Below are 21111 nucleotides of genomic sequence, written 5' to 3'. Positions count from 1 at the left end.
GATGGCCTCCCCCAGCGACCCCCCTCAGTTCCCCACAGTGTCTGAGATGAAAGTTTGTCCAAAAGATGGGGTGGTGTGGCCTACTGAAGACTTTGCTTGAAATTTTACATGGTGGTGGCTTTTACAGAAAGCTTTACAAAATACCCAGGACTGCAAAACTAACAAAAACTAGAATATAGCAGAATATTGCAGGGAAAATCTGTAATGACAATGTCTTCACCGAGGAGTCATCAGAGAGAGCATTTTCTGATGCCTTACAGTTTGAAGATGGCAGTGGCTGAGGGATGAGCAGTGTCACCACAGTCACACCTTGCGGCCTTGCTAGGTGGAGCGTGGTGAAACACAGGGCAGCCCTGGTGCCCAAACGCTGCTGATCAGCTGCAGCAATGTCACCAGGTCTGGTATCGTGACGAAAGCATGATGCTGGAAGGAGAGATCTCTGCAGCTCTGTACAAGGTCACTTAGCTCTTTGGTCAGATGCCAGTATGCTGCATTGCTGTCTTGGTTGGTTTCCTCACAAACCTCACGTTAGGGGTGCTCCTGAGGCCAGAGCAGGTAACAGTTCTTCGTCCTTCAGGGCCTGGGTGGGAGAGTGGGGAGGTGGAGATCTGTGGTCTATGTGCTGCTGGAGGCTGCAGTGAGTAAGCTGTTCCTTAACAACCAGGGAACGTGTGCAGGGAAGGGACCTGCTCAAACCTACTGAGAAATCTCATTGCTATCACTACATAATTCAAGTCGGTTCCCACTTATTAGCAAATCTTTCCCATATCAGGAATGAGGTAACTCTCACTCACCCAGTTAGCCGTGTCTTCCAAGAGCCTTCCAGGCAAAGAGCGAGGTTCTCCACTGTGCAGGTCTGTGTTATTTGAATACTTTTGCTGAGCTTTCCCTGGCTAAAAATTACCTTACCCCAGGCGACTCCTGTGCCTGAGGGACCATGTAGCGTTCTGCTAGGCACGCCAGTTGAACACTGGCAGAGGGTTAAGACTAAGTCCTCTAGTAGGGTCGGTGACCTATGAAGAAGAAAGCAGGTGTGTCTGAAAAGAGCATGGAGCTTGTTATATTTTGTATTTCAAGACCCATATTACAATTTATTCAGGATGCACTTGTACGTCTTCCCTGTCTTCTGTAAAAAAAACCCAACACAATGGCTACAGAGTAAGATACTGTCACAGGTTCTGGCCATCCACATTTTTTAAGTACTTTGGGTGAAGACATTCCCAAACTGCCTGGGAATCATCTCACATAGGCCAGCTGATCTTCATCTCCATTCCTCTTGCTCAGACAAATCCTTTCAAGCACTGTGCGATACCAGGACCTAATAGGCAGGGAAAACCACTCTGCTGTCTTTTCCCTTACTGTGTTAGAGCATTTCTCCCTTCTGGAGAGAAGTGAAGCGGGATACTACACAGGCTGCCTAGGCCATTAGGGTATTTGGGTTTTGTGGTATGCTCATTTCCTGTACTTATGTGCAACATAGGTTTCGTGGTGGTGGATTTTCTCTATGTTCTTGACAACAAAAAAAAAAGGAAATTCAGGATTAAAAATGTCCTCTGTTCCCCCCTCCATCCCTGCTTGTGGATGGCATTGCTGTTTCGTAAATCTCAGTATTTAGAACTGATCCAGCTGTTAGTACTGAAGTCACAAAAACCAAAGCAGAACCGACCACTTCAGACAGCTGATGAATCGGCAACGGCCAAAATGAAAAAGCTGCAAGTCACCAGGCTGATGGGAAGATATTATGTGTAGGATCCAAAACTGTTGAATGTGAGCACATTAAATAATACAATCAGCCATTGTGAGGATTTCATGAAGATGGGCATGTTGCAAAAGAACATGTCTTTTGCATAGAAATCCTTTATGAATACAAAAAATGATTAAACAAATAGTTCCATGACCACCAGAAATAATGAAACCTGGTTTCCAATAGCTCCTTCCTGCATGGATCCTCTGCTGGCTGAGAGACAGATCTCATTAGCTTTTCCCTCAGTTGGCACTAGTAAGTTCTTGCATCATCCTGTCCATTTCTTTTCATAAAACTTACACAGAGACTTTTATTCTACCTCTTGGCTTGGTTGAACCATGGTGACAGGCTCAAAAGCGACTGGGCAAGATGAGAGGACAGATAGGTCTAACTGTGGAGTACCCCCATGTGTTCCTAGGAAATCAGACTGACCATTGCTTGGGGATGCCCTTACCAGACCGTATAGTTGCTGCACCATGCCATGGCTCTGCACTCTCCTGTGTCATCCCAGAGCAAACGGGGTGTTTGGTGGCGAGGAAAGCTTACAACATACCCCTGTCCTGTTGTTGCAAGTAAAGTGAAAATATCTTGGTACAGTGATGGTGTCCATACTGTCAACAGTTTTAAGACATCTAGAAAAGCATGGAGGCTAGCCTGGTGACAGGTATCACTTTAGGTCAATTTTTCAGGAGCATCAGGTGATATTTCCACCCCCTCATCTCCCACTGACAGAGAGCCTGGGTGCACATACTACCCAGGGGGTTCAGCCTGGCTGCCCTTTTGTCTGCAGGACCCTGCGCAGAAGAACCTTTCTGTAACAAATTCACATCACGCTCCAGCAGAGGAGAAAGAAGTGGGTTTCCTTTGTTTCTTGAAGCCAATAGGAGGGGCATGCCTACATCAGAGGACAAATCCATTTTGCGAGCTGTCCGCAGGGTACTCCTCCAAATGCAGGAGGCTGCTGAGCTACAGAGGTTCTTCATCTGCAGCAGCCCTGGAGGAGCCCTTAGAGATCCTCTGGGGGCTCTGAAGGTTGCTTAGATTTCCCAGGATGGGAACTCAGGAAGATAAGCTGGCTTTTTAATCTTATTTTTTTAATTAAAGAGGTTGATGACATAAGCTATTCTGATTGCCGGTGATGAGTTGTGGGCCAGTAAAAGATTGGATTCAAATCTGAGTCCTTTATAGCTCAGACCTATCTTTCTGGTCTCTGAAACGGCGTGTGCATTTTTATTTCTCACTTTCTTCAGGCACATAAAAGCATTTCACTCTGGAACACAGCAAGTACAACATGATGAGACCACATTGTTTCATCAGATGGAAACCTGTGTAATCTCAAGTGAACCCCACTGAAGTTAAAACAGACATAGAAGACCACATTTTCATTAACTTGTGAATAGACACATATTTTACAATGGTAGTTTGAGTTTGGAAGCGAATGCCATCTGCAGTGTAGCGGCATCTTGTTAGCAGATGTTATTTGTCTGAGAGGCTGAACTTATTCTAATTAAAGTACTTTTATTTTTTTTACATTTGCAAGACACTGAACAAATGTAGAGACACAGCTACTACTCTACAAGCAGCAAATTGTTTGATGGTTGAAAATACTGTATAAAGGCAAATTGTTATTTCTACTTTGCAGATAGATTTGCCCACGGAAGTGTGTGGTGGCAAAGTGATATTGGGAACCTGTTTATATAAGTAGCTATTTCCTAGTATTCTAGGGAATTAATGAATGCAAAGCATATAGATAAAATCCCACTCTGTGTGGGTGCACATGTTGGGCAAAGTTGTCAGATGTCTGTTAAGAGGAAATAATGCTTGTATAGCAGGTTTTCACAGATGTAGTGTGTGAAAATTATTATTAAAGAATTTCTAAAACATTTCCAACAGAATGAATAGGGTGTGATTTGTGAAATTATTTTTTTGTGGCCAAAACCCAGAGAACGGCAGAATTTGAATTTAGCCATATATGTGGTTTTCCTTCTGTGAGGCTTCTAGATTGTCCACTGTGAAGAAAAATATTTCAAGATGTTTGTCTTGATAGTTGAATGCACTAATCCAAGGAAGTAAATAACAAAATCCCCCAATGATATGGGACCACTGTGGTCACTCCTGATGGAAATTGGTTCTGCCTGTTTCCACTTTGCTGTGTCAGGTTAAACCCACTCCTCCTCCCATTTGGCTCAGGCTGCTGAAACTCTTCTTCTTTGCTATGTTTGATATTTCTTGCTGGGGAAAGGAGACAGCCTACAGACCACAGTGGAGGGAAGAGTGGTTCAGGAGAGCTCTCTGTACACTGCCTGTCTTTCGTTTCCCAAGGAGATGGGAAGATGAACAGGATGTGGGGCTGAAAATCCTCCTCTGGTGAAGAGCGTCAGTTGGTGTTTTTCCTGATTTAAAGCTAAGCAAATGGGCTTTTTACATTGCTGAAATCTACTTTCAAACAGGTAATGCAGAGTACTGTTGACAGAATACATGCTTTCAGCTCTTGGGCTACAGTAACCTTTGGGGCATGAATCAGGAGACACCTATTAGAGCTAGTGTTGTTACCACTCATACACATTTCTTGCTGCAGTCAAAGTTTTAATTGCCACTTCTGTTCATGAAGATGTGTTATTGGCTTCATCTTCAGAGTCTGGGGTTTTTATTGGGTGGTAGAGGGGGGGGTACATTGGTTTCTATTCCTCTCAGTGTTGACGAAGGACCTCTGAAGTTAACTCAAATGCATCCTAAAGATGAAAAGAACAAAGAACACAAAGACCATGGTTTGAGAAAGAACACTTTTTTTTCTTTCTTTCTTTCCCCTCCTTTTTTTTTTTTTTTTTTTTTTTTGTAAGCCAGTGCTGAGATTTTGCTGTGATTGATATTTTTGAATGCTGGAGGTTGGCAAACAGGGGTCAATCTAAATAAATATATAAAATAAATAAATACAGCAAGCCTGATTAATACCCAAAGCATTTGTATTCCCAGACATATGCGTAAACCTGCTCCACCCTGATTAATCAGGTCTGACTGTACGATGTAATACTTACCATTTTTTAATTAAAACTGAGAGCTTTAACTGTCCAGAGTGCTACATGTGTGTTCTCTGAAAAATTACCGTGCAAGCAGAGGCCATTTTTTCCTACTCCTGCTACAAATTCCATACTGAACTTTACAGGCAATTTCAGGTGCAGCTGAATACTATCCATTATCTTTGTCTCTACTCCTAATCGGAGTAGCACAATGTGCCTCCAAAAACATTTGTTCTGAATGGCTGCTGTTTCTGAAAGCAGATGCTCTTGAAAATGTAGCTGTCAATAGCTCCACTTAACAGTGTTTTCTTACAAAGAAATATTCCAGTTAAGGTTTACTTGGATTTAACTACATGCTTATGATCATGCTGGCGAGGTATAATATTTTTGCCTGTGTGCATGGAACAAATCAATAACCTTCTTCTTCATGACCCGGTTTTGCTTTTGGTCCTGCCTGTATAAATCAGGAAGATCTCTGCTCAGATGAGTAGTTACACCTGGCTCAAATTGTGGGAGATGAGACTCAATTCCTTTGTTTGAAGTAGAAGCAGGTTTTTTTACAGGGAAAGAATAAACAAGTACTTCATGGTTGCCTTCTCTCTGCGCTCTGTTTTTTCCCTTTTTTTATTAGTTGAATAAATAGGATTTTACTCATATATTACGCTAAACCAATGACTCCATCTCGCTTCCCACAGCACACTTTTTATAGCAGAGAGTACTCCTTTCTTGTCTTGCTGAAGCACATATTTTTACATGATTTGCACTGATAATATAACTCCACTGAGTAGCTTGATAGAATGTATCACTCTTCACAGTCTAGCAGTCCCCCTCCTTAAATAATGGAAGTGGTAGACTCCTGGTAGGCTTGATTTTAAACATTTAAAATATATATAATGGTTTGCATACTGTGCAGTGATTTGTAAAGTGTGAATGCCTACAAAAACCATGGTTACCGAGCATAACATTATCTTATTTTTACTTACACAACCAGTAAAACAGCTGGAGGTCTAAAATCATGGCCTGGCATTAAATGCATTACTACATTTTAACCATGCAGGATGAGGCTGTCCTTTCAAATGGGAGATAGAAAGAGAAAGGAAGTGTAGTGATTACTGGAAAATTAACACCTCCCATTTTAATAGACTGATTATACCAACAGCACTTAAACAGAAACCCTTCAATTGAAATGAATTGGAATTTTATCTGTCTATCTAAAGAGTGAGAAAGGCACAAGTGGCTTTGAGCTACACAAATCGTAGTATCAATCTTCAGAGTGGAAACGGAGTATTTTACTAATGGAAATTATGTCTTTTGTTTTAAGACTCACCTGTATGACACTGTTTAAATTTCTTTCTTCTTATTCTTGTCCTTGAAAAAAGATCTGTATCAACAGCACTCTTCTAGTTTCCCTTTTCAAATCTTTTTAACACCCATAATTGTAATCGACTTGCAATGAATCAAGCAGTAAGCCACAAACCCAGGTCACTGCAGCACACCCACAAGGTTTAGGACTAGGTTTCTTCACCTCAGGTAGTGTTACCAAGCCATATCAGTAAACCTTCACAAAAGTCGTGTCAAAGGAGAACAATTTTGCTACTGTACTTGGTGCCTCAGAAATAACAACTAAATTATTCTTCAAAAAAAATGCCTTTGTGGGCCTTATTGAGATGTTCAAACTCTCCTGGGATGTAGTTTCAGTGGGGGCTTTTGCCTGGTGGGAGGCTGATGGAAGGTGAGGTGCTGAGGCTCTGTGGGGCAATTTACCCTGCTCCTGAAGAAAACCACCAATGAACAGGACACCTGGAAGATTAGAAGAGCGGGCAATGTGGTACAGCACAAATAAGAAGTTTCTCTTAGTTAAAAAAACGTCCTTAAATGCATTCATTCATGAAAAGGCCCAGAAACTAACATTTTTCTTTGTTTCATCTGCTCTCATGCATCATGGTACCTCTGGGAAGCGTGTCCCCTCCTGGATCCAGAAGTGCACTCCACCAAAACTGTCCCACATTGTTCCTGAATTCCTCAGATTTCAGGAGTCTGAGAACTATCAGCAAAGTGAAAGGGTCACTCGGCACCTGATCAATGTGAGTCCAGTATCTGGTCAGCAATGCAGGTGCAGAGTGAAAACCGTCAGCACTTCCCAAATCAGCGCCAAGAAGCTACATACTCTTCCCCTAGGTAGATCTTCCAACTATAAGCCCATTTATGGCATGCGGTGGCTTCAGTGGGAGTAAATAGCATTCGTGTGGCTCCTCCAACCCCAACACAACTATAAGGAAGGGTGGCCAGGACCTGATATGCTGCTTTCTTGCTCTGCCCATGCTGCGGAACAGTCGGTGAAACCTTGTGCTTGTGACATTAGGAGACCGAGATCTGATTCATCTGCCTGATAAAGCCTTGAACAAGGTACAGGGGGAATAAAAAGAGTGATTCTTGTCTCACGACACGAGTTTTACATCAGTGGTATTACTGGCTGTATTTACACAGGCAGCCGAGCCAGCTCTCAGACTCCACATAGTCCATTAAAACCAGCTTGTGCGTCCCCCTGCAAAGCCTCCTAGCTCGCTTGCCTGACGTGCGCCTAAAGGGCCGCACCAGTTGCACTCTCCCCACCGCCCTGAGTGCCAGCACCCTCCAGGCATGAGCGCCCAAGCTCCCAGCTCCCCTGGGGTTCATGGGTGGGGGAAGGAGAGCCCTTTCCCTCTCCCAGGCTGCCAAACCAAAGGCAGGGAGGCAGGGAGGGAAGGATGGCTGTAGTATCACCTGCCCTGGCTTCTCCGGTGTTGCCCTGGATGACTGTGCAAGCCTATTCGCCGGTGTGGACGTGGTCATCCTGGGCACTCAAGACCTCCACCGTGTGCTTAAGGAGACAGCGTAGGAGCTTAGCCAGGGTAAACAGCAGAGCAGAGACTCCCCAAGAGCAACGCTGACCTACCCCAGCCAAAAAGGGTCTCTTGGAGACTTGACAGCACTTTTACTTAAGGCACAGATAGTGCAAAGGGAAGGTTGTGGCGGCGATGGCACAGTGTCCTGGAGTCAAAAATGACTTGCTTACTTTGGGGAGGATCAGAGAAGGACACAGATTATACAACCAAAAGGAAGAATGTGTCTAGTTAATAGCGCTGGCAAATAATGGAGGAAAAAAATCTGGACGAGGGCAAAAAATCCTGCACTTTTATTCAAAGAAGAAAATGAGCATTGTAGTAAATATGCAGACAATCCACACCAAGTACAAAACTGGTTTCTGTGTGTAAATGTGTGGTCTAGCTGCAATCATTATGGAAGCTATTTCAGCTTCAAATGAATTTAGTGTTTCTGAAATAGTTTAAGCAAATGCGATGCGTCTATGCAAGGAAACAATGGATGTAGTAAACAAGCAAAGATGTCAATAGCTGAGCGAGAAGGATGCTGAATATTTCATCAAAGGAGGACTAAGCGTGCGATATTTGATGTTACACCTGTCCGGCGCTTGTGTTCGGTCAGCCCTACACGCTTCGAAGTCAGGGGATGGGCACCTGCTTTTAGCAATTTCCACCCATACCAATGGGAATGTGTTCAAAAGTAGGGATCAGCCGCATGCCTTAAAAATGAAAAGCCTGTGCATTCAATGCGCTTCAGATGTGGTTTCACTTTTTTAGCACCCGGCCCTTTTCCTTATGACACCCTGCCTCAAAGGGAGAAGGTAGCTATCTGCGTTACAAAAGAATTTGGTAGGGTGGCCGGGGTCTCCTGCCCTGGCTATATCTCCTTTTGGGTTTCACATGTGCTGGGAGTAGGTATCACACACCGTGGGGAGGAAAGCTGCCCTCGCATAGGTCAAGCCAAACCCCGTGTTACCATCGGTGATACCTGAGTTTTGTGCTGTTTCCTCTGCTGCCAGCTCCCTTGGGCATGGGCTGAAACCCGCAGTTGTGGCAAAGTTGAAGCTGCTTTTCCTAGCTGCACCTGAGTGTTCACTCTGCAGAGAAGCACCATGTGAAAGCAGCCTTGAGGAGAAGGACTTGGGGGTGTTGATTGATAAGAAGCTCAACATGAGCTGACAATGTGCATTTGCAGCCCAGAAAGCCAACCATATCCTGTGCTGCATCAAAAGGAGCATGGCCAGCAGGTCAAGGGAGGTGATTCTGCCCCTCTGCCCCACTCTGGTAAGCCCCTACCTGGAGTACTGTGTCCAGCTCTGGGGCCCCCAACATAAGAAGGATGTGGACCTGATGGAGCAAGGAGGGCCACAAAGATGATTAGAGGGGTGGAGCACCTCTCCTACGAGGACAGGCCGAGAGAGTTGGGGTTGTTCAACCTGGAGAAGAGAAGGCTCCGGGGAGACCTTATAGCAGCCTTCCAGTACTTAAAGGGGGCCTACAGGAAATGGGGAGGGACTCTTTATTAGGGATTGTAGTGATAGAAGGAGGGGTAACGGTTTTAAACTGGAAGAGGGTAGATTTAGATTAGATATTAGGAAAAAATTCTTTACTCTGAGGGTGGTAAGACACTGGAACAGGTTGCCCAGAGAAGTTGTGGAGGCCCCATCCCTAGAGGTGTTCAAGGCCAGGCTGGATGGGGCTTTGAGCAACCTGGTCTAGTGGGAAGTGTCCCTGCCCATGGCAGGAGGGGTGGACCTAGGGGATCTTTAAGGTCCTTTCCAACTCCAACCATTCTATGATTCTGTGAAGGGGAGAGCAAGAGAGTAGGGCAGCCCCTCATCCAGCCCCCTCCTTCTGCACTGTTTTTTGTATGGAGGTCAGTGTTTGCTCCCGGACCGACGGTGGCAGTCCAGGTATAACCACGGCTCACCCGCCCTCTGCGTCCTGCCAGAGGAGCCAGAGAATCCTCCTCCTCCTTGAAGCACACTGCCAGCACCAGGAAATCCCAGGGGCTCTTGCCTTCGGCACAGCTGCATAGGAGGTGAAGTCAGTGCAGCAAGCAAAGCACAGCATTTTACTTTTAAAACAGAAAAAAAATCCTGCAAACACGCACTGTGGTACCATTAATGTTGCAGGACTTGCTAATTACTTACACGTTCCTGACTTACAAGCATGTGATTATTTGTAGCCTTTGCTTTTCACTGGTGTTATTTTTGCACTTTTTTTTTTTAGGGTGACAAAGAAGAACCTCAGCTTACTGTCTGCTGCCAATTAGCTGTTTAGTCCTTGACCCACAATTGAAAGGCTTGTGCGACGTAGTAAGTCCTGCAGACATTGCCAGAGGAACCTCAACAGCTTCTCTCTCCATACCTAGTGGGGATACGGATTTACAAACACACTTTAAGGAGTTTAGTCTGAGGCTGAGCAGTTGGCTGCATTTAAAAGCTCAGCTCACTGCTCTGTAAATCCAAAAGATTTCATAGGTTCCTTCTCTTCAAGTTTCCACAGAAGAGCTTGTAAATGCCTTGGACCAAATAGCTGTGCAGTTAATGAACTGTGCATACACAGGCACTACGTCCAGCTACGAATTCACACTTAATAGTTTAACAAAGATGTCTGGCTTCATATGTTTTTCATTCTTTTTTAAAATAGTGATAGGCTTGTCAATTAAATCCATCTTTAAAATAGATTTTACTGAACATACATACTGCCCATTGAGATTCATTTAATGTTATCTTTCCAACATGATTTTCCATGAGAAATAAACAACCCAATATTCTATTACGACCGGTGGATTTTTTTTTCAACTTCCCTAAGTACCAAACATCTGACAGGATACTGTAAAACCCTCTGGAGAAATTTTTCTGGAGAGACCAGTGTGAAAACTTTCAGTCTGAAATGCAAATAAGGCTAGATTTTCAAAATCATATGCTGCTGCCTCCATTTCTGAATTTCAACCCCAGATACCCAAAGTATGATTTTTCAGGGATGCTGAGCAAACATAACTCTTACGGACTCCAGTCAGAACTTTTCCTGTGAGCCACTGCTGCAAATCAAGCTCTGCATTGCTAAGGGAACTAGAGAGCATTGCTTGAACAGTTTTTACTTCCAATATTTCCTTACTGTGGAAATAGGCTTAAGTGATACTTGATGGCATTCAGTCACAGATGACACAGCTCATAAAGCTGAAAAAAGAAGCAAAACTCAGGTGGTGAAAATTCACCTCAGTGCGTGAGAAAGAGAGGAAGGGGAGAGTTTGTGAGTGAAAGCTTCACTCTTTGAAAAGGACACAGATGGTTTGCATCTACTGGCATGAATATTACAAGCTTCAGGTGTCCCAAAATGCTGTGAAAAGCAACGTTAGAAATTGGTGGCAAATAATATGTCCAAAGGTATCCAGGAAAACAATGGCTTTTGCCTCAGCTACAGGTAATTTAGGGAAGCCTTTGCAGACTTCCCTTTTTTTACGAAAAAACTCTTTGCTGAACATGAGGAGCATGAAGAGAAGCTGGTTAAGTTATAAAATGCTACACATCTGAAAGGTTTTTGCTGTTTATTTTCAATATTGCTGGATCATGCCCCACTTAGCACCTCCCCAAACCTGCCCCCCTCCATTCCTTTCTATAACTTTTAATCAGATCCTCCATTTCCCCCAAGCAGTCAGTCCTTAATTACATTTTACAGACACAGCAATGCAGCACAAGCTGGTCAAAACAGCTGTGGGGAAGCTTCTGCTTTGAAGGAAATATTACTGGTGAGGATTTTTTTTGTGGCCAAATGGAGTTTTCCTTCATTATTAGCACAGTATCTTCTATCTCCTCCCAGCCAGTTTCCATATGTACCAGTAGGCAACATTTCTTCCAAGACATAGTGGTTTCTGCTGCAGTTTTCTGCATCTTCAATTTTGTGAGCCAATGTTCAAACATGGGTGTTTATTGCTATGATTTTGAAGACCATAGCGGGACGTTTGGTACCCAAATATCGCTGAAAGTTGTCGGTCTCTCACTTAAATTTACTAATATATATTCTTCTATGGGTGGAAAACATTCACAAAAATAGAAGTTCAAAAATCTTAATTTAGAGTTTTCAAAAACTTAGAACACCCAGTGACTCTCATGTTGGGCAAGGAAAATACCAACAGTCCTACACATAGGTTGCAAGGCAATCCTATGGTTGTATTTCATCACGGTCTTTTTCAGGGTTCCCCGATCTATCCCTGATACTGTTTTTTCAAAGTATTGCTACTCGCTGACTTGTGGCTAAATGGGCTCTTATGACAGTTCATTCTAGTCAGCCTTGGAAACTTGTTTGACCCGAGCTCAACCATCACGCTCTAGGTGGCATTGGCTTGAATTTGCTGCATTATGAATTCGCCCCAGAAGACATGCAGAGGACGTTTGTAAGCATTTTCCCAGCAAACGATGCAAGGTGTGATTATCCTCTCATGCTGGCTTTACTGTGGCGTGAGTCTGTTTACTTGCATGGGGTTATTTGTAATTTACATGGCTACAAGAGTATACTGCAAGATCCTAAGGATTAAGGGTTCATGAGAGAATGCAGAATAAACTGTTTACATTGAATCACAGGAGTGTGATTCCTGAGCTAACATTTGCAAAGCATCCTTTCTTAGCAAAACTGATTTTTTCTCTCTACGAAATAATTTCCTGTAGCAGAACTGTAATATGTAAAGAAATGTATTTCCTAATTTGTGTTTATTAAAATGTTCTTTTCACATTTCTTTTATGTTTCTGTTATTAGATCTTTTATTGGATGTTAATGGATGTTATTCAGCTCTCAAGGGATCCTGGACATTTTCTCAAGTAACTTATCACAATCTCTGAAATCTGCAGATCCTGTTTTGTTCTCATGATGCTCACTTCTTATTATTCTTTTTCACTTTTTATCATGTAGCATTGTAAGTACATTAAATTAGTAATGAAAAATGAAACCACAGGAGTCCACTGTATTCTAGATAATGACTGATAAGTCTTCTCACTTGTCTGTGTTACATTACAGTGTCATAACTTTCCTTTATATCCAATAATATTTTTCATTACTGCACCATCCACAGCACAGAACTGTAGGGGTTTGTTCAGATTCTAACAATATTTTCCTTAAGTAAATCCATATCTAATAACAGCATTTATTTTCTCTTTCTTTTTTATGCTGTGTGCTGGAAGGTAACACACTGATTTCTCTTAGACCTCATATTGGTTTTACAGGTGCTCAAAGATGTCATCAACAGATATTAAAGAAGATACATCAGAAAATAGAAGAGGCCAAGGTGTACTACCGCTCAGGGGCTACAAAATCTTTAGCTCTGTGCCCTGGTGTCAAGGGGATTAAATATGAATTTTACAGTAAAGAATAGATGGGAGGTCAGTGACTTTGGGCAGAGATCCTCCCCAGGTGAGTGTGTGGAGGCTGCCCAGGTGACAGGCACAGTTGCCTCCCATCTAGTGCAATCAGCTGCTGTACTTAAGGCAGAACCTGTAGCTAGTTAGTGTTTTGGGTTTCTCTTACCATCTCTCTTTCTTCCCCCTTCTTCCCCCTTCTCCCCCCTTCTGCTTCTTTCAGAACTGCTTGTTGATTGTTTTGTGCTTTGGTGCAGGACCGTTACTTTCCTCTCCTTGGTGGTGTCCCTGCTTGCTTGGGCTACCTTTGCTTTGGTGACTTGCAGCAGAGCAGAGCTGAACTCTGCAGCAGAGCTCTGTGGTGGCTTTAGGGTGCGCTTATATCCTCAGTGCATCATTTCTGGAAGCAAGCATGGTCTGTGTTATTGCCTGTCTGGAGAAAGTCTTATAGTTACTGGAGTGGACAGGAGTCCATAAACTGTTCAGAGCCTCAAAGTCTCAAGGGCTCCTTCCTATCTCAAAGCTGTGCATTAAATGCTGCGGTGGAGCACAGGGACGTCCTTCAGAGGTTGGCTTGCTGGAGCTTCGAAATTGCGTGGTGAGTAACTTTAATTTCTTGTACTGTGATTGCATGAGGTATTCCCACACAGATAGCGTGTAAGAGCTGTGTGTTTCCTCCTGTAGGGATGAAATGGGGGAAACACAAAGTGTGTGTGCAGGGAACCTCCTGCCTTCCCCAAAGTGGAGCTGTGGAAAGGCTGAATTTCTTGAGAATTAAAAAAGCATTTAGTGGTTGAAGTAGATAAAATAAGTAACTTGCTTAGCATATTCACTGTCATTTTTGTTTCTGATAACCTCCACTTCTCCTTAACTGACTTTTGTTGTGAAATAGAAAATTCTGGAACTGCTTTAAAGGTGTTTCTGTGGGCCAGCAATACAAGTTGTCCCTTTGAGGATTTACCCCTTCCCTAGGGCCTGTCCCTGGCCCATGTGAGGATAAAAGGAATGCTGCTGTGGAGCTATTCACTGAGATTTAATTTCTTCAAGTCTGAAAGGCACCGAGCTCAACTTCCACTTTTAGGTATCCACCAGGCTACTAAGTAGCAGCTTTAAAAAAAAAAACAACCCAAACAACAAACATCCCTCTATGCCCCACTTTTTTGCCAGAGTTTAACTGAACAGTCCCCCTCCCAACCCTACAGCAGCTTCCAGCAGCAGGATGGTGGGCTGGAGCTGGGATGATGTGTGTGCTGGAGGTCACTGGTGGCCTTGGTCCCTGGACGGCAGGTTGTGTGTCAGCACAAAAAGCAAACTTGGGGGGGATGGGAGGTCTCAGGCAAAGTTTCTTGCCTTCGCACATGTCTTGTTTTTCTCTCTGTCTTCTGGTGGCTTATTTTGCAAAGGGACAGCATGAAGCAGAGGGCGGTTGTTGGTGGCTGAAGACTTCTGCTTGTTGTACACAGGGCCAAGGATCCAACTGTAGTTTACATAAGTACCTGCCATTGCTTACGGTTATGTAAAGCAGGCATGAATATCTAAACCCGGGATCAAAAGCCTCCTACACATGAATGAGTCCGTTAAGGGGGAAAGAAAACTAGGCAGAGCCGTGTCAGTGAAAGCATGGATGGCTTCACATTGTGGTTTGTGGAAGAGCTGAAAGTAAAGACAAACACTGAAAATGTATGGTATTTCTTAAACACCAGGTCAGGGGGGAAAGTGATCCTGGAAGAAAGATTCCCCTCCTCCCCTCCACGCACACAGGGGCAGAAAAAGCCACAAAATGGCAGAGAGGTGCCAGGCAGGATTTTGAGGATGGTTTTAATGAAAGACAAGGAGGAACTATTGTTTAATGGGCGGTGTCTCAAATTGCCTGAGGACACCACATGAGCTGCAGGCAAAAGGACAAGTGGTCTGTTAGGCGTCTCCTAGGGAAGGCTGGGCTCCAGTCCTGCTGGATGAATGAAAAAGATGAGTTAATTATTTGAAAGGATGGGGTGGGACATCCTCCTCCAGAAGCATTTGTATTTTTTGGAATGCCTCAACTGACTTCAGATGGTTTGGGGATGAAAACTGCTGTGCTCAGAAAAAGTCCTGGGCACGCTTGTTGCAGCAGGTGTGGGTTATCTGTTTCATCCTGGAGAGGTGGCATGGGAGACAGCCTGATGTGAGGGGCTGGTGTCTGCTCCTGCCACTGATCAGACTGAGAGCTGTGAGATGTGTTTTTTCTGCACACAGCTATTTCTTCCTCCTCCCACAACAAGTGTTTGCAGGGGTAGTCAGTTGATTAGCGGTGCAAAATGACGTCTTTGCTCCAAGTGATGTGCCTGACTGGGCTCTGCAACCTGGATAGTGGCTCCCCACCTGCCTGGGGGTGACTCTTGTATGTTTGCAGATGGAGAAATACTGCTGTTGGTGCACTGTGTTTCAGGAGAATGAATATCTGAGTAATGCATACAAAGGAGGAGCTGTGATCTCAAATTATTTGTTTATGCCTGCATAAACCCAAATGGATGTAGGATGTATTGGTGACTTCTTTTTACAGTGCTAGTAGTCATGGATTATAGTTGACCCTCCCTGGTGCTGGCTGTGGGCCACAAGGAGCAATTAAAATATCGGGGCAGTTCTTGTTATGTAGTAAGCACGTCCTTTCTCACCACTGTCCTCCCTGATGGGCTGCCTTGGGTCCCCAACCTGACTTACACCTTTGCCTCCTCCTTGAGTTGCCATCCTATGCAAAACTCCCCCAGAAGCACTTGTCTTCCCATGCCTCCCCTGAGGAGCTTCACCTCCTAACATCGATGGAGACTCTAGCTGTGAGAAAGCTAGGATTTCTGTACATCTGCTGCGAGGGCCAGAAACCACCCAAATTACTAAACTTTCCAATACGGCCCCTCTAATAGCGTTTATACACAGTAAAATGCCTTATTACAAATGAGGATTTTAATTCTAAGCTTAGCTTGATAGAATGTAATTTAAAGCCATTTAGGATGGCTTAGCCTTCAAAGCAAACTCAAGATTGTTTAATTAGTCATGCAAGCAGCTGAATGCTACCCATAACACAAAACAACTAAAGTATTTATTAGTTTTAGAGCTAAGTTAAGCCTTGCTTGTTCTAAATTTTCAATAAAGTGCATCAAGTGTTAAGCACATCTTGCTTTTTCCTAATCTTCCAATGCTCAGTAAATTTTATCTGTGAATAAAAGCATAACCCAAGTGTTGCAAGATGTAGAATGAAACCAAAATTGAATCAGTTCTTCTACACATTAGAGGAAATAGTGGCAGTAGCAGTGCTTGGGATGTTCCAAGGTTGTTTGTTTGTTTTTTAAATTGTCTTCAAAACAAATGCAAACCAGTCAAGGCTTTGTATTGTGGCTTCTGAATGGCTTTTCCATTTGCTAAACTTTCTGAAACAAGGTGTGCTAAGAAACAAAGTCCTAGTAAGTAGGCCTGTAGAATTTACAAAATGCAGCAAGGAGTAGATTTGTGTGATGCAGAAAGAAAAAATGGTTTAAATAGGAACCATTTCAGATGGAGTCAATACATAGATGGTTTGGGGTTGTGGAGCTTCTTGCTGCTTGTTTGTATTATTTGGATCTATGAATGTCTGACTGGGATCAGGAGCATTGCTTAGAACTGGGTTATCCCCAGTTTATAGAAGCAAAGTCCCAGTGCTCTAACTTGGGGCAGGGGCTGGGGTACAAACTGATTTTGTACATGAAGAAGGGTTGGTGTTGGGTTCGATTCGGGGTTTCCGTAGCCTGTGATGGGGTACTGTTTGGACAGCTCTCTGGGATTTGTTATGAGGACAGTTCTTAACCATGACTCCAGGACTGACTAGTCTTGAAATATATCCAGCCAGAAGCCTCTCCCAAATAGCAATGTTTTGTGTTTAGATGTGGCGCTGGATATCCATTGATATCAGACAAGCAAATGGAGAAAGAGCAGGGAAAGTAGACTGAGAACTAGTGTGAGTGTACGTATCTCTGGAAGCATGTGCAGCTGTGAGTAATGACTCTTCATGCAAAACTGACATTATTGGATGGGTTTAGACCTATCCAGAAGGGTTTGACTCTTCTGCCTCTGAACTTTAACCTTGTAGGAGAGCATGCAATGCTTCTTTGGTGCTGGGAGCATAAAGGCTTGTAGCTCAAGTCATGCCAAGGTAGGATTGAGCCATTGTATGTCTGTTTGATCTGTAAAGTGCTTGACTTACTACCCGAGATCCTGAATCTGGGTTATAGTATGTCTCTGCATTTGCTTTTGTAGAGAGAAATCTCTCCCCTTTCAAATCTGGGAGAAGTCTTCCCGGAAGTGCTGGGGACAAGGTTTCACCCGTATGACCTCTATTCTGGAGTGCCTCAAATTAACCAGTGAGCTGAAATTGTGGCTGTAATGTTTTTCAAATATTCTGTTACCGGTGAAAAAAGAATGAGTATTAGTTGGTTTACTAACTATTTATGATTTTCTTCAATGCCTTGGATGTTTTCTTGGTCACAGCAGTCAGCTTTTTACAGGTGAATTGTTTTCTGGATTCTGTTGAAGCTTATGATGAATTATGTTCCCACCACCAGTAACAACAGCAGGAAATGCACTTCTTTCCTCCTTGAAAATCAAGCCTAAAATAACAAGTATCCCATAACAAATTAGCTGCATCATTGAAAGTGGATTTATGTGGTTGCTGTTTGGAATCTGTACTTCTGCTTTTTTTGACTTTTTTCAGGATAGTGATAAAATGGAACTGTTAGACAACTGTTGCAGGTATTTGTTCCCTGCTTTCATAACTATCCTATTCTAATTATCCATCTTCCTATAGTAAAAAAACCCAAACCTCTTGTATTGGTCTATGGAAAGAGGAAGTATAAAATGGCTATTGTAGAAGAAGCTAATGTTATATAAAGAACAACTTACCTATGGAAAGAAACAAGCGCAGCCTTAAGCAGCAGACTATTTTTAGAAACAACATGCTTGTGACACATGTGCACAACATACAACAAGTCATTCGGCTCACTGGGATGCTTGTGCTGGCCTGTTCTGGTCAGGATTTGAGCACTGCCAAGAGCTCAGGGTTGATCCTGACTTCAGGGGCATGCCTGCACTGCTCTGGGGGCTTTTAGCGCCTTTGAGTTGTGAAATAAGCCCTGGTTAAGTCAAGACTTTCCTGGTCAGGTTGCCTGAGGCTTTGGCAGCCCAGAGTACCTGCCCATGGAGCATCCTGCCCAAGAAAAGAGGGCTCTGCTAGGACAGTGCCTGTGACTGGGCAGAGTTTGCTCAAACCTGTGACATCTAATGGAAATGGCTGGATCTGGTGAGGTGGAGTTTTCTGACACAAGTGTTCAGAAAACCCACTGTTGTCTCTGCCTTGGAGGGATAACTGCAAAACAAAGGCTTGGGAGGCTATTGGGTGTCTTTTGATAAGGTGCTCCTATGTAAGGACAAAATGTTATAACTCTATTGCTTGTTGATTTCCTGTCATGTGAAATGTTAGTTTCTGTGGTGAATGAGAGAAACTTTTACACATTATCAGTCTTTAAGTTACTCTGCCCTAAGGCTTTGAAAGGAGATGAAGTTAAATTACCAGAGTTTTTTTTTTCCTTCTTGTTTTTAAACTTGAAACTTAAGGGGGGAAAGAAAACCCAAATCTTTCCAAATCTGCCCCCACTCCCTCAGGTGATGCTCTTCTGAAGTGTAGATGCTCAATTATGCAAAGATAAGAACATGAGAAACTTTGGAAAGCAAAAAAAGGTTACTTTGATTAATGAGCAAAGCTGTGTTAATAATGGAATTTTAGTCTCATTGCCAAACCAAGGAAGGGATGGGGGAAGGGAAATAATCTAATCTAACCAGAAGTAGCACTTGCAAAAAGCCAGAAGTAACACTAGGGATGGAGGAGAAATGCAGGTGGCTGGGGATCCTCTTCTTTTCTTGAGTCTCTTTTCTGGTCTTTTCCCATCTTGTAGCAAGAGGGATTCAGTGATAACAGATGTGTGCAAGGATGTGGTGCAATCAGTGTCAGGGTAGGAGGCTGGATGGGGACACTCTCCTTTCCTGCCAGGAGAGGTGGAGGAGTTGGGGCTGCTCTTCCTCTAGGGGCTGCAGCCAGTTTCTGTATCAAACACCATGCACAATTTTAGGCTGAGTTTTGCATGTGTTGCTCCAGACAAGGCATGCTGCTGGCTGCGTTTTACCCAGTGGAGGTGCTAAAAGGGAATATTTTGGAAGGCGTTATTTAGGGGACAAAAGATGTGAGGAAGAGGTAACTTATTCTTGCTAATTTTGGCTCTTCTGTACTATCCACCACACTTTAAAAGTATGCATGTGTAGGCATGCCCCACGGTATCCTTATGTACAGAAGCAGGTATGTGTAAAAAAAAAAAAAAAAAAAAAACCAAAAAAACCCACAACCAACTTAATGTGGTCACCTTGACCGCTTCTGGCTACCTCTAAGGCTGTTAGATTAACATAAGCATTTATTTCCTAATAATTTTTTTCATTTTAAGTAGTATGATCTAAGCTCTGTTATCCACCAGATACTATATATTAAATATATTTTTTCAGTATAATGTTACCAGAAAGCTGCTAGAAAAGCCTGGTAGGTAAGATTATTTTGGTCATGAAAAGTAGTAATTTCTTTAGAGCAAGCTGGGTTACGGAGTTTTTGTAGTTTAGGGAACACAAATCATGCTCTCAACGTGCAGGTATGAGACTCTTCTAGAGTGTGGTATTTGAGCTAGTACCATTTATCATGCTGTCAGCTTCAGGTCTGAGCAGATTAAGTGTGGGGTGTAATGCTGAGACATTAAGGCTGAAGAAGTCTCCTTCCAGGACTGCAACAAGAATTTATGTTTCCCAGTGCTAAGTGTCTCCTCCCTCCCTGACTACTCCTTATGGATGGCTTTACTATTTGTGGTGATTCTTTCTTGCTCATCCTTCTGTCTTTCCATATTTCTCTTCAGAGTATCTCTTTTTGTTTGATTACGTTGTAGAGTGTACAAGCATCTCCTGTTATTTGTCTTTTGTCTTATAACTGATACCCTGCATAACTTTGTTTTTTTGATGTAGTTTGTCCTGCATAAGTTATGTTTTGTTTGTTAGATGTCACTGGTGAAGAAGATTAATTGCAGAAATACGACAATGCACCTTTTTGAACCACAACTATCTGCAAGTGCTTGGCTCTTTATGGACAACTGATTATTAACTCATTATCAGCATGGTGGTTTTTTTAAAAAAAAAAAAAACAAACAACATTTTCTATATGATTAAAATGGACATGGCATTTTCTAAGCTTTAAAAAAACCACATCCATTATCCTTAAGTAAAGTCATCCATACTAAGGAGGCCTGTATTAAGGATACCCTGTTTGCATCCTGTTCAGCCACTGAAGCCATTCAACTTAATACATGAGCTGTTCAAAATGCCTTGCGCATCATTTGAGGCGTGCCTGCCACAGACCCCATCATCCTACAGCATGTTTTTTGTTCTGCAGGATCCCCATCACTGGCTTTGCAGGTTTGAAATCCCTTAAGAGAGAAAATCGCCCCATGTCAGAGTTTAAATTGATTTTTAAATCAGTCTCTTGATGTGCGCAAACTAACAACTCACTTCTCCAGGCAAAGGACCTGATGGTTATCACTTACTCAATTACATATCAGTGAGACTACACTCAGTTAAGTGAAGTTGATTTTGATTCTCGGGCCCAGAGAAACAAAGATCATTTTAGCTTGTAGCAGCATGTTGACCATAATGCTCAGACACATCAGTTACAAAGATTGGTTCTGGACTGAAATTTCCTCTAGATGCTGCAAAGATGGAGACTGAGGGATTGAAGCTATCTGAAAGCGTGCTGAAGAGCTCTGAGCTCTCCAAATACTGCAAAGGCTTTGTCCCCAAGTAAACATCAAAGGACCAGGTATTTAAGACTATATAAATACCGAACTTTCTTGGTGTTTAATGTCTAAATAAATTGATCTTATTGTGTCTGCATCCCTTTTGAGATTTTTTTTTTTCTTGAGGTGACTTGTGAGCTTTGAAAAAATGTTGCCCTCCAAACATGGAGTACTTGTGTCAAGGGGCTTGACAGAACCCTGTGATTGTCTGTTGTTTGTCTTTTCCCCCCTCTTCCAATAACTGCCCCCCCC

This window comes from Charadrius vociferus, unplaced genomic scaffold (assembly GCF_000708025.1).
Source record: "Charadrius vociferus isolate BGI_N301 unplaced genomic scaffold, ASM70802v2 scaffold375, whole genome shotgun sequence".
NCBI classification, from domain to species: domain Eukaryota; kingdom Metazoa; phylum Chordata; class Aves; order Charadriiformes; family Charadriidae; genus Charadrius; species Charadrius vociferus.
The sequence above is the reverse complement of the archived record's forward strand: the minus strand, read 5'-3'. Positions refer to the sequence as shown.